Source organism: Theropithecus gelada, chromosome 5 (assembly GCF_003255815.1).
Source record: "Theropithecus gelada isolate Dixy chromosome 5, Tgel_1.0, whole genome shotgun sequence".
Classification (NCBI taxonomy): Eukaryota; Metazoa; Chordata; class Mammalia; order Primates; family Cercopithecidae; genus Theropithecus; species Theropithecus gelada.
The window spans coordinates 183,913,055-183,927,068 of NC_037672.1; positions in this window are offsets into that span (position 1 = coordinate 183,913,055).

Consider the following 14,014-nt stretch of genomic DNA (forward strand, 5'->3'; position numbering starts at 1 on the left):
AGAGACTGCAGTAAAGACAGGCATAAGAAATTATAAAAGTATTAATTTGGAGAACTAATACATGTTCATGAAATCTTCACAATTTATGTTCTTCTGCCGTGGCTTCAGCCGGTCCCTCTGTTCAGGGTCCCTGACTTCCCGCAACACTAGTTCAACCATTGTGGAAGACAGTGTGGTGATTCCTCAAGGATCTAGAACTAGAAATACCATCTGACCCAGCCATCCCATTACTAGGTATATACCCAAAGGATTATAAATTATGCTGCTATAAAGACACATGCACACCTATGTTTATTGCAGCACCATTCACAATAGCAAAGACTTGGAACCAACCCAAATGTCCATCAATGACAGACTGGATTAAGAAAATGTGGCACATACATACCATGGAATACTATGCAGCCATAAAAAAGGATGATTTCATGTCCTTTGTAGGGACATGGATGAAGGTGGAAACCATCATTCTCAGCAAACTATCACAAGAACAGAAAACCAAACACTGCGTGTTGTCACTCATAGTTGGGAATTGAACAATGGAACACTTGGACACAGGAAGGGGAACATCACACACCAGGGCCTGTTGTGGGATGTGGGCAGGGGGGAGGGATAGCATTAGGAGATATACCTAATGTAAATGACGAGTTAATGGGTACAGCACACCAACATGGCACATGTATACAGATGTAACAAAGCTGCACATTGTGCACATGTACCCTAGAACTTAAAGTATAATTCAAAAAAAAAAAAACAACAACAACACTTCCAAGATCTCATCGCTGGTCATTGGTAGCAACAGGATTTAAAACCAGGTTTGTCCAACTTCAAAACTGTGATCTCTCTCATTTGTAACCCTGTCTGCTAAGTAACATGATACAGAATTGGTTAAACACTTTCCATATGAATGACTGCAGGTTTAGGATTTAAATCATTCTGTAAAATGGATTTTTGATATAATAAAGACGATCAAGGTATTCTGTAAATTTTATTGCCTAAGTGTGGGAAGAAGGGCTGCACGCAACACAGTCATCGATTCTGTGGGAAAGGATGGACATGAGAGATGCAGCCGGTCAACATAGTCCCTTATTAACTTTGAATACCCAAATATTAGTCAGATATTATTTGCGTTTCTCAAAAGTGTCATCTAAGTTTTATTATTTTTTAAATAAATTTTTTATTTTCATTTAAGTAATGCATACATATAGTAAATATGTCAACGATAAAAACAAAGGACGTAAAATGGAAAATGTCTGCCTTCCCCCCACTCTCTGGTTTTCTGTCCAAAGTCAAACACATTCAGTTCCTTTAGCTCATTCCACTGGTAGTAAGCCTCCATATTGCTAAATAATATGCTCGTTAGTCTATTGTTTGACTTTTTAATTGCTGACATTATTTTTATCTTTATTTTAAAGTATAATATGAATATAATTATGTCACAATTTCGACGATGTCAACATAATACAATATAGTTCATAGTGTGCTAGAAAGTTAGGCACATACTCTTGCATTTTTTAAATATGTAAATTTCTTCTCTCTTTTCTGTCTCTGCAAGTCCTATCTCTAATTTCTCTAGTGGTCAGGTTTGTTCTCACTCAGTGTGGAGACCTGTGTCTTTTTTTTTTTTTTTTTGAGATAGAGTCTCACTCTGTCAACCAGGCTGGAGTGCAGTGGCATGATCTCGGCTCACTACAACCTCTGCCTCCCGGGTTCAAATGATTCTCCTGCCTCAGCCTCCGGAGTAGCTGGGATTACAGCTGCCCACCACAACACCCAGCTAAATTTTTTATTTTTAGTAGAGACAGGGTTTCACCAGGTTGGCCAGGCTGGTCTTGAACTCTTGACCTTAAGTGATCCACCCACTTCTGCCTCCAAAAGTGCTGGGATTACAAGCGTGAGCCACTGCATCTGGGCGAGACCTGTGTCTCTTATTGTATGCTTACTGTGTTGTTTCGCTTTTGTGTCTCTTTCTGCATTCCAGATTTTCTTTCAATGACTCACACTCTCACTATAAACTTCCTTTCAAGAGCAAGGCATGAGACACTGTGGAGGAGCTCGATTTGTGAGGAGCACCCTTGTTATTTGGTGGAGTTGCGACAGCACAATTGGCTTTAATTTAGCTTTCCCACTGGGCACCTCCAAACATCAGCGTCTAGAGGTCTCAACAAGAGGCAGTTGAGGATTTCACAGTCCTCTTCTGTATTTCACCGAATCCCCCACTTTCTACCTATGGCTCATCCCAGCTCTCCACTATGCACTGTGTCCTCAAGTCTTCAGCATCTGTTGGTCCACAAAACAGCCGCCAGCATCCTGAGGTGGTGGGGGGTGTGGTTGAGAAGAAGGTCATTGGTTTTGCTGGTGAGGGGCCCAGGAGCTGACCACTCTGATCACAGGCTTCAAGTGAGTCCTGTGGATAAAGTCCCTCACCTCAAGCCTGCCTCCTGCCATATCCAGCACCTCCAGCTCCTGAGCGTCTTGGGGTTCTAGGGGCACCCAGCTCCTGCTTCACTGGATTTGCCAGTTCAGGTCATGGGGTGTGACTGACCCTGCCCTGCTTCGGCTGTTCTTTGTCCTCCGAATGTTTGGGTTTTCCATCTGCACTTTTCTCTTTTCTCGTGGTCTTTGCTCTAGGTGTTAACAACGTTTACGTTTTATTACTTTCATTTAAAAATGTTTGAAGATGAGAGAAGAGATTCGTGTGAGAGAGTAGACTTTGTTTTTTTTAACAAGAAGCAAATTTATCCTTTATTTATTTATTTATTTATTTATTTATTTATTTATTATTTATTTGGCTAGGAGACTTTAATACACGTTTTAACTCATTACAGGTCATCACTTAGGATTTAAAAAGCTTTGTGGGACTTATAGGGAATTTTTATGCTCTATTCACTCAACAATTCAAATGCATAACATAAAGCCCTATAAATTGCATGGCCTTTCAAGTAACCATAAGATATTTATGTAATGTTTCCATACCCTGGAACACAAAGAAAACTTCAATAATTTACTCCAAAACAGAAATAGCATACACTGCTCCTCTAAACAAGATGAAAACAAATACAGTCTATAACCAAAAGAAAAAAATTACCTAAATTATTATTATTTGTATGAATGACAATGAAAGGAATAGTAAGAAGCATAGAGAAAATAAAATAATTATTGGAGTGTCTTTGGGTGAACTAATGCAAATGTAAAAGTGGATAAAATGGATGATTTTCATGAAAACATAAATTAGAATAATAGAATAAATATATTCAATTCTGACCAAATTCAAACACTATAAATAAAAGCTCTTTTCTACTAAAATCAAATCCACTTTCCCTCTTTTTAATAATAAAATATGACTAATTTAATGTTTACTTCAATGATTTATAGACTATATGTAACAAATTTGATTCCTAATATTTTTGTAATAAATTGTGATTCATGTTTCTCGAGTGGGATGGTTGCCAATTGTAGTGCCCTGGTGGGCAGGCTCAGCATTATATGGGAAGTTGTTAGAAATAAATTCTTGGACTCTACCCATGATCTACTACTGAATCAGAAACTCTGGGACAGGGGACCAGAAATCTGATGCACTTTTGGCTGGGTGTGGTGGATCATGCTTGTTATCCCAGCACTTTGGGAGGCTGAGGAGGGCGGGTCACTTGAGGTCAGGAGTTCAAGACCAGCCTGGCCACCATGGTGAAATCCCATCTCTACTAAAGAGGTGGGGCTATTTCTTAAGCTGTGTGCCACTGAGAAAATAACTTGTGCTCTCTGGTCCTCAATTTTCTTATCAGTAAAACGAATTAGACAGTGTGATCAGCTGGCCTCCTAGGCTTCTGAACGCGAGTAATAAAATGCAGAAACAAGCTTAGAATACAATGATGCCTCCAGAAATTGGTTCTACCAAGTGATAGAAATGCCAGAGCCTGCAACGTTCTTCCTCCCGTTTTCCTTTGGATGACCTCAAGGCAACAAAGACTCGTCCTGTCTTTTCCTCCCTGTTCTACCGTCTCTGGTCGCTCACTGCTCCTGGGCTGCAGTTCATCAGACCTTGCCAAGAAAATGGAGGCCAGGGAAGCCGTCCTACTGGGCGGAGCTTCTCTGATGGAGGAGTGACCTGATCCCTAGGACGGCTGTGTGGCGGTGCCCTATTAGGAAGAAGAGATGTGTCTGGAAGCACTGGTCTGGACAAAACAAAAGTCTCTCTCTTCCAGCCAACGCTCAGCATCCTCTGCAGGGCAAGCTGGTCACCCAGCTGTGCCATGATGGCCAAAAGTATAGGGGGCAGACAACGCAGCCTCAAGCACAACCACCTGGCACTAATGTGAAAACCCCAGGGTTGTCTAGGGGAAATGCTGTGATATTTCCCATTAGGTGACAGGCAGCTTAACATTCACAATTTGAATGAGAAAAATGGAGCTATTTTATAGTTCAATAGGCTCCAAATTGTTATTCTACTCAGATCTTTATTGCTTGGCCTTTCTTAATTTAATAAGCAATCTATATCTCTCTTACTGAAGACAAGTAGATTCTGTAAGTGAAGATCTAAAATCTGAAGTGTTAATAACAGAACTAAAAATACAGTTTTGTTTATTTTTCTCCATGTCAGATTCTGTTTTCTGTGCAAACAAACCAATATGTTCTTGCTCTGAGGGACATACTTGAAATGACAGAATCACAGGGTCTCCATTAACGGCCCTGCCATAGTAACAGATTGGGACCATGATGAGTTAACATCACCAGGGGTTACTGTTGGAACAGGTCAACACGACGTGAAACCTCTGCTACACATCCCACACACACTTGGCCCCAAGACGTTGCTTCTACTTTGGAAAAATCACTTTTCCAAAATAACATTTAATTTAAAAAATCTGTCCTAGTAAACAACTTTACATTGAACAATATCTGCATTAATAAGTTAAGGCTCTGAAGAACAACTCTTTGGCATTCTTTTCTTTGACAAGGTCTCTGGGAACCATGCCAGGAAAATATAATAAAATTTACTAGCCCAAAAGTTGTGTCCTTTCTTCCCTTCTCTGTGTATCCATTGTCTGTGCTATGCTTCTTTTTCACTTTTATTTTCTTACTAGAAATTTGAGAGCCTTGCTTTAGTTTATTTGAAAACGGCCTTATGTTTGCAGTGTTCTGGTTCAGTTTCAATGATAAGAGACCATAATCTCTTTGCACAATCATCATCTTCTCTTTCAAGTTGATTCCACACATTTTCATTGATCTGTATTTCCCAGGTCCTGATGCAAACCCTTCATCAATACACTTCACAGTGCTCTTGTCCATACTCCAGTTTGCATGGTGTCTTCTTCTCTCTGAATCATAAGTTACGAGGAGGCAGGACCATTTCCAAAATCAATTCCTGGCAGAAGAGAAAGAGCCTCCATGCATCAGGAAACCATTTCAAAGGTTAACAGTTGATCCAAGGGCATTAATTAAACTTCTTTCATAAATAAAGGCTCACTGCTGTCAAACGGTGGAGTGCATGAAGAGACAATTCCAAGGCTATAACTTCTCTCACAAAAAAGAAATGAAGCTCTTTGCAGACAAAGCCTATTAAGCATATTCACTTTCAGATTGTTAGAACAAATGAGAGGGAGAGGCAGAGGCAGTGGAGGAGTCCTTCATTCAAGGAACAAAGAACGCCTTCTGTACTCTTTGCCATTGTTATCTTGTCTCAGGAAAATTCAAAGAGGCTGAAGATGGGGATAATTAAGCAAATGATTGATACCAAATCAAAGATGACATTTTAGGTTCATTTGATATCAATTTCCTTTAGGGAGAGTATCTGTTTATTCCTTTTAGCACGGCTCCCCACATAAGAGATTAAAAATGACAGAACCTTTGTTAAACAGTTTAAAAGAATCAGGTAATTTTCTTTCCTAGGCTTTGACTGAAGAGATTCTTTGCCAATTAATAAAAGAGGAAAAGTGGAAAAATTACAGAATAAGCTCTCACAGTCACTTTAGTTATGGGATTTTCCTATTTGGGTTGGCTATCAGGACTTGACAAAATATTGTCAAGGGAAAGAAAACCAACAGCCTGACTTTTGCTGTCACACGGGTACTAAGCCATATTGAGAGGAAGTGCAGGCTGTAGAAAACCGTAAGGGAATGTCAGGCAAACAGAGCCACAGAGCCGTTTATCCACTCCCGGGGCTGTGCAGTTTCACATATTCTGAGGTGTTAACTGAGAACCATGTCATAGATGACGTAGAATGTGCATGATGCAGAAAAATACGACAGCTTAAAATATATTTAATACAAATGAGAAAGATGTTTCATTTAAGTGATATATATTTTTGTCCTGAAATTATTCAATCTAATTTTAGGTGCAGATCTGAGCGCTGTTAGATTTTCCAAAGGGTAATTGACAGTCAGGATAAAACGCAGTCAGTCCCCAAGCTCCAGACTTCCCGTCTCCATTTGGAACTCTTGCCAGGCCTCCGTTTTCAGTGTCTATCCATTTTCCACATTCTCCCTGGACCTGGCTTCTCCCTCTCTCAGCGGCTCATACCCCGTGAAGAGACAACTGGTTCGGAGAGCAAAACAGAAGCAGCAAACATAACGGTTAGTTTCAAGGCGGATGGAGCCGGGGCTGCCAGGCCGGAATGTGAGCTCAGGGAGGACAGGGAAGGGGCTGAACCCTGGTCAGGGCGGTGATGGCGTCGCACAGAATCCGGGCTCAGAGGCAGGGCTAGGGGCTGAGGTGCAGAGGAGCCAGGAAGACACAGGACACAGCATCTGGGACTCAGGAACTTGGTTTTTTTTTTTTTTTTTCCCACCCTGAGTATATGTTTTCTGATTGAGATAAGATTGGCTTAAAGGGGCAGAACTAGGGTGGACTGAACGTTTTGCTATGTTTAATCACACACCATCCAACTCTTCTCCTCAGTACAAGAGGACGTTAGGAGGATATGTGGGGCACGATACTACAGTAGTGGGAAGCAATGCTTTAAAGACTAATAAGGGAAATCAAAACTCAAGGAGAAAGTGAGGCTGGGGGCTGCGCAGGATGCCAGGTTCCCAAGCCAGAGAGAGGCTGGGACTCACCAAACAAAAGGAACGTGTTATAGAGACTCAGAGGTCAGATGAGGGGTCTGAGGATCCAGAGCTGGAATACATAAAAATACAAATCTCAGAAAATAGATGAATCCTGAGAATTGTGGTCAAAAGAAGAAGGAAGACACGAATATATAATATTGTGTATGAAAAGGGGCCCACACTATACCCAGAAATAAAAAAAGATGGTGAAAACTCTACCAAGAACTATGTTATTGAAATAAACAGATTGTAGGGAAAATATTGCTTGTAGAAATGATTTAAAGAGAAATCAAAAGCTCGAATTGTTCTATAACTATTAAAGAAATTAAATTAATGGTTCAAATCTTCCGTCAAGTAAAACAGGAGAACCAGATGGCTATATAGATGAGTTCTCCCAAATGTTCAAAATACAGTGTTCTTTTTTTGCTTTTTAAAAACTCTTTTAATGGTTAGAGCAGAGAGAGTATCTGGCCTGTTCTACAAGAGAAGCAGAAACCCTGATATAAAAAGCCAGAGAAGACACATACAAGAAAAAAAACTGCAGGTCAATTTCACTCATGCAAAAATCCTTGAAGAAGAACAAAAAGAAAATCAAATGCAATGTGTGTTAAAATAAGAGAATACATCAAGACAAAGTTGGATTTATCTTAGGTATGCAAAGATGATTTGATATTAAAAAATAAAATGTAGTTCATACTAATAAATATTTAGACAGTGAATGCAACTCACACTGAAAATAGCATAGTAGAAGCTCAGAGAAAACTTGCAATACAAAACCTATTTAAACCTGCTCATCTTGGATTTTTCCAAGACTTCCTTGAATACTGAACTCATCAAAACTTACCTTAAGAATAACTTAAAAACATATTTGCTGTTAAGCCTTTAAAAAGGGCAACAAACAATGTATGAGTCTCTCAAGATTGATTGTACATATTTAATTTCTCTTTTAGAATAGTGTGCTGCGGTACACTGGAAGTCACCCTGAGACAGGGTCCATGAGCTATGATTTGTAGCCTTCGTGCTGCCACTAATAAGCTAAGTGACCTTTCTACTTATCTGTATTCTAGCTTTCTAAAATTCAAAATGAAGAAGTGGGGTCATACAATCTGTATAATTGCTTTTCCCTTCTCAGAGTTTTGAGTTTTCCTAGGTTAGAGAAATATAATTTTTTACGCTTACAATTTATGCATGGTTTTGTGTTTTTTGTACTTTAATAAATCTGTCAAGAGATCTTCTACCATTTTGATAAATTTGTGTGGCATCAGTTGTCTAACAAAATATAGTTTCGACACTTTTAAGTCTCTACCAACCATGATCCAGAGTCCAAGAGGAACTGGAAGGCAGTCCATTCTGAGCATGCGACACTCTGGCAAAGGTCATTCTGCTGTGTCTACCTTCACATGCAGGTTTGACACTAGGTCATTAGGACAGTGCTTTTTTGATGCAGTACACATTTTGAAATGCACACTAATTTTATGATAAAACAACTCACCATCAGCCCTTTCATTCAAAAGTATCACCAATTTCTGTGTGTAACATACAGCCTCCTTGGATCTCTGATATTCACCTGCATCCTGAGCTCTACACTCTGCTGAGCCATGCTCTATCCCTCAGGACCAAAATGCCTTATAGCTAGAAAAGTTCCTAACAAATAGTGGACACTGAATAAGTGATTCTTAAAGGATTGAGCAGATGATCATTAAAATTTTACATTCTATACTGACTTCCCACACTCACTTTTGAGGAAAGAACTCTTTTTCTGATTTCTTAAATTGTGGTGTACCTAGGACTCAAAATAGATCTACATCCATAGTGAATGAACGAATAAAGTATTAGTGCAGTCAATAAGTGAATAACAAAGGCAGTTCAATCTACCACAAGGGACATTTATTAAACACATACCATGTATCATCATATGATGTATATATGCATTTTAGATAAAATCATGAACATAGGTATAATGCAAAGGATAAAAATAATTGAGGACATAGGAAAATAGGAAGTGTTTGTAAGGAAATAAAACATACAGCTTCTAAAGTGGCTTCAATGATCTTACCTCTTGATATTCATGCCATTGTGAAATTTCCTCCCCTTGTATGTAAACTGGACCAACGGACTTTCTTCTAAATAACAGAATAAGTAAATCAATAAATGTGATTCACCACATAAACAGAATTAAAAACAAAAGCCATATGATCATCTCAATAGATGTAGAAAAAGCACTTGATAAAATACAACACCGTTTCATGATAAAAAGCCTTAAACTAAGTATTAAAGAAACATAACTCAAAATAATAAAGACCATCTAAGACAAACCCACAGCCAACATCATACTGAATGGACAAAAGCTGGAAGCATTCTCCTGAAGAACCAGAACAAGATAAGGATGCACCCTCCCACCACTTCTATTCAACACAGTACTAGAAGAGCTAGCCAGAGCACTCAGGCAAGATAAAGAAATAAGAGGCATCCAAACAGGTAAAAAGAAAGTCAAATTATCTCTTTTTGCTGATGATATGATTCTATATTTAGAAAACCCTAAAGATTCTACCCAAAGATGCCTTGACCTGATAAATGACTACAGTAAAGTTTCAGGACACAAAATCAATGCACAAAAATAGTAGCATTTCTTTTTTTTAATGTATTTTAATCTTCAACTTTTATTTTAAGTTCCAGAGCACATATGCAGGATGTTCAGGTTTGTTACCTAGCTAAATGTGTGCCACAGTGTTTTGCTAGACAGATCAATCCATCACCTAGGTATTAAGCCGAGTATCCATTAGCTATTCTTCCTGATGCTCTCCCTCCCTGCATGTACCAACAGACCCCAGTGTGTGGACACATGTTCCCCCCATGTGTCCATGTGTTCTCATTGTTCAGCTCCCACTTATGAGACAGAACATGTGGCATTTGGTTTTCTGTTCCTGTGATAGGTTGCTGAGGATAATGGCTCCTAATTCCATCCATGTCTCTGCAAATGACATGATGTCATTCCTTTTTATGACTGCATAGTATTCCATGGTATATATGTACCACATTTTCTTTATTTAGTGTATCACTGAAGGTCATCTGGGTTGATTCCTTGTCTTTGCTACTGTGAATAGTGCTGCAACGAAAATGCATGTGTATGTATCTTTATAATAGGATGATTTATATTCCTTTGGGTATATACCCAGTAATGAGATTGCTGGGTCAAATGGTATTTCTAGTTCTAGATCCTTGAGGAATTGCCACACTGTCTTCCACAATGGTTGAACTAATTTGCATTTCAACCAACAGTGTAAAAGCATCCCTATTTCTCTGCAACCTTACCGCATCTGTTGTTTCTTGACTTTTTAATAATCTCCATTCTGACTGGCACAAGTAGCATTTCCATACACCAAAAATGTTCAAGCTGAGAACCAAATCAAGAATGCAATCCCATTCACAAAACACACACACACACACACACACACACACACATCTAACCAAGGAGGTGGAAGATCTCTACAACTACAAAGCATTGCTGAAAGATATTGCAGATGACACAAACAAAGGCAAAAATATTCTGTGCTCATGGATTGGAAGAATCAATGTTAAAAACATCCAAACTGCCTAAAGCAATCTACAGACTCAATGAAATTCTTATCAAATACCAACATCATTTTTTTGCAGAATTAGAAAAAAAATGATTCTAAAATGTATGTGGAACTAAAAAAGAGCCCAAATAACCAAAGGAATTTTAAATGAAAAGAACAAAGCCAGAGGCATCACATTGCTGGACTTCAAACTATACTACAAGGCTATTCTAACCCAAACAGCATGGTACTGGTACAGAAATAGATACATAAATCAATGCAACAGAATAGAGAACCTAGATATAAAGTCACACACCTACAACTAACTGATCTTTGACAAAGTAGACAAAAATGAACAATGGAAAAAGTACACCCTATTCGATAAATGGTGCTGGGAAAACTGGCCAGCCATATGCTGAAGAAGGAAACTGTACTCCCACCTCCCATCATGTACAAAAATTAACTAAAAATGAAATGAAGACTTAAATGTAAGACCTCGAACTATAAAAATCCTTGGAGGAAACCTAGTAAATATTCTTCTGGACACTGACCTAGGCAAAGAATTTATGACTAAACCCTCAAAAGCAAACACAACATAAAAAATAATTTACAAGTGAGACCTAATTAAACTAAAGAGATTCTGCATCACTAAAGAATCCACACACAGAGTAAATATACAATCTACAGAGCGTGAGAAAACATTTGTAAACTATGCATCTGACAAATGACTAGTATGCATAATCCATAAGGAACTTACAGATTTGTTAACAAATCAACAAGAAAAAACAACCTTATTAAAAAAGTGGGCAAAGGACATGAACAGAAATTTCTCAAAAGAAGATATAAAAGTGGCCAACATATATTTGAAAAAATGCTCAACATCACTAATCATCAAAGAAATGCAAACCAAAACACAATGAGGTATCTCACGCCAGTCAGAATGGCTATTACTAATAAGTCAAAAAATAACAGATGTTGGTGAGCTTGCAAAGAAAAAGGAAAGGCTTATACATTGTTGGTGGGAACGTAAACTAGTTCAGCCTCTGTGGAAAGCAGTTTGAAGATTTCTCAAAGACGGAATATAGAATTACCATTTGACCCAGCAATCCTATTACTGGGTATTTACCCCCACTCCAAAATAAATCATTCAAGCAAAGAGACACCTGTGCTCTTATGTTTATCTCGGTACTATTCACAATAGCAAAGAGATAAAATCAACCTAGATGACTGTCAAAAGTAAACTGGGGACTGTTTGTGGTGGCTCACACCTGTAATCCCAGCACCTTGCAAGGGTGAGGCAGGCGGATCACTCTAGGTCAGGAGTTTGAGACCAGCCTGGCCAACATGGTGAAACCTCGTCTCCACTAAAAACACAAAAATTAGCTGAGTGTGGTGGCACATGTCTGTAATCCCAGCTACTTGGGAGGCTGAGACAGGAGAATCACTTGAACCCAGGAAGCAGAGGTTGCAGTGAGCTGAGATCACACTCCAGTCTGGGTGACAGAGAAAGACTCTGTCTCAAAAATAAAATAAAATAAAATAAAATAAATTGGATAAATAAATGCAGTACATATACACAATGGAATACTACAGAGACATAAAAAAGGACAAAATTATGTCCTTTGCAACAATATGGATGCAGCTGGAGGCCATTATGCTGTGTTAATTAACGCAGAAACAGAAAGCCCAATACCGCATGTTCTCATTTATAAATGGGAACTACAGGCACTGGGTACACACAGACTCAAGACAGGAACAATAAACGCTGGAGATTCCACAAAGCAGCAGAGAGACAGAGGGGCAAGGGTGGAAAATCTACCCCTTGGGTCCTGTGTTCACTATTTGGGTGACAGGCTCAGGTGAAGCCCGAACCTCAGTATCAAGCACTATATCCACATTAAAAACCTACACATGGGCCGGGCGCGGTGGCTCACGCCTGTAATCCCAGCACTTTGGGAGGCCGAGGCAGGCGGATCACGAGGTCAGGAGATCGAGACCGTCCTGGCTAACACGGTGAAACCCCGTCTCTACTAAAAAACACAAAAAACTAGCCGGGCGTGGTGGCGGCACCTGCAGTCCCAGCTACTCGGGAGGCTGAGGCAGGAGAATGGCGGGAACCCGGGGGGCGGAGCTTGCAGGGAGCAGAGATCACGCCACTCACTCCAGCCTGGGAGACAGAGCAAGAATCGTCTCAAAAAAACAACAAACAACCAAACAAAAAAACCCTACACATGTACCCCCTGAATCTGAAAAAAAGGAAGACTCCTTTGTAGTGATGGGATGGGATCTTGGAATGTCACACCAAGATCAGGCTACAGAAAGGCGGCGATTTGCACCCAGCCCACTCTGCAGTGCTTTTCACTTGCCTGCTCAGTCTGCCGTGTTGAGAGCTGCCCCAGGGAAAGGCCCGTTAGGCAAGGACCTGAGGGAAACCCCTGTCCAAAAATCAGAAACTCGGGACCCCAGCCCAATAGCTTGAGAAACACTGAATCCTGTCAATGACCCCATGAATGAGCTTGGAAACGAATTCTCGCTTTGTCAAGGCTTCAGATGAGAACACGGACCTGACCGAAATGTGACTGTGACCTTGTGAGATACCTTGGGTAGAGGCCCGGGGCTAAGCTGCACCCACAGAAACTGTGAGATAATAAATGGTGGTTACTCTGAAGCCCTCATGTTTGGAGTAATTTGTTATGTTGCAATAGACAAAGAAAACTGTCAGGAATAAAATTAGCACATCAAAACTTATATTGGTATTGTGTGGTGGGTACACAATTGCTAGAAGCAAGTCCAAATCTTACCTCTAAGTCTGGCTTTCTCTGAAGAGCTAAAGCAAAGAGAGACACTGCCATGCCCAAGAAACAGCGTCCATAAGCTAGGTGCGACTGAACTGTCCAGGAGAATCAGGGCTTTTCTTCATTTTGGAGCTGGGAGAGATGTTTCCCATTAGTTTTCTTAAAGTGATACCGGGCGATGGACTAGGTGATGTCTTTAACACCATCACTGGAATGAATAAATGCACATCCAGGGCTCACTCTCAATGGATAACATCTCTCAGTATTAGTCATTGCCAGAATAAAGCTTGAGTGTTTTTACAATAGGCTACAAAAACTATAAACATACATCATTCTAATGGTCAAGCTTGACTTTAAGGTAAAATTTAGACTATGCAGACAGGTATTTGGATGAACGGATGAATTCTAACTCTATTCTTAATAAGAATTGGGGAGTAGAAACTTCAAGGCTATAACAGAAGGCAAGACTCAGAGTAAAGATATTTCGTGTTGCAATTTGAAAAGAGCTCCATACATTTTAAAATCAAAATCATTTTATTAAATTAAGTACAATATTCGATGCTCAGCTCGCACACTGATCTAGGCGAGACGCCACATCAGGAAGTAGTTCTAGAAAGTGGGGAAGAGG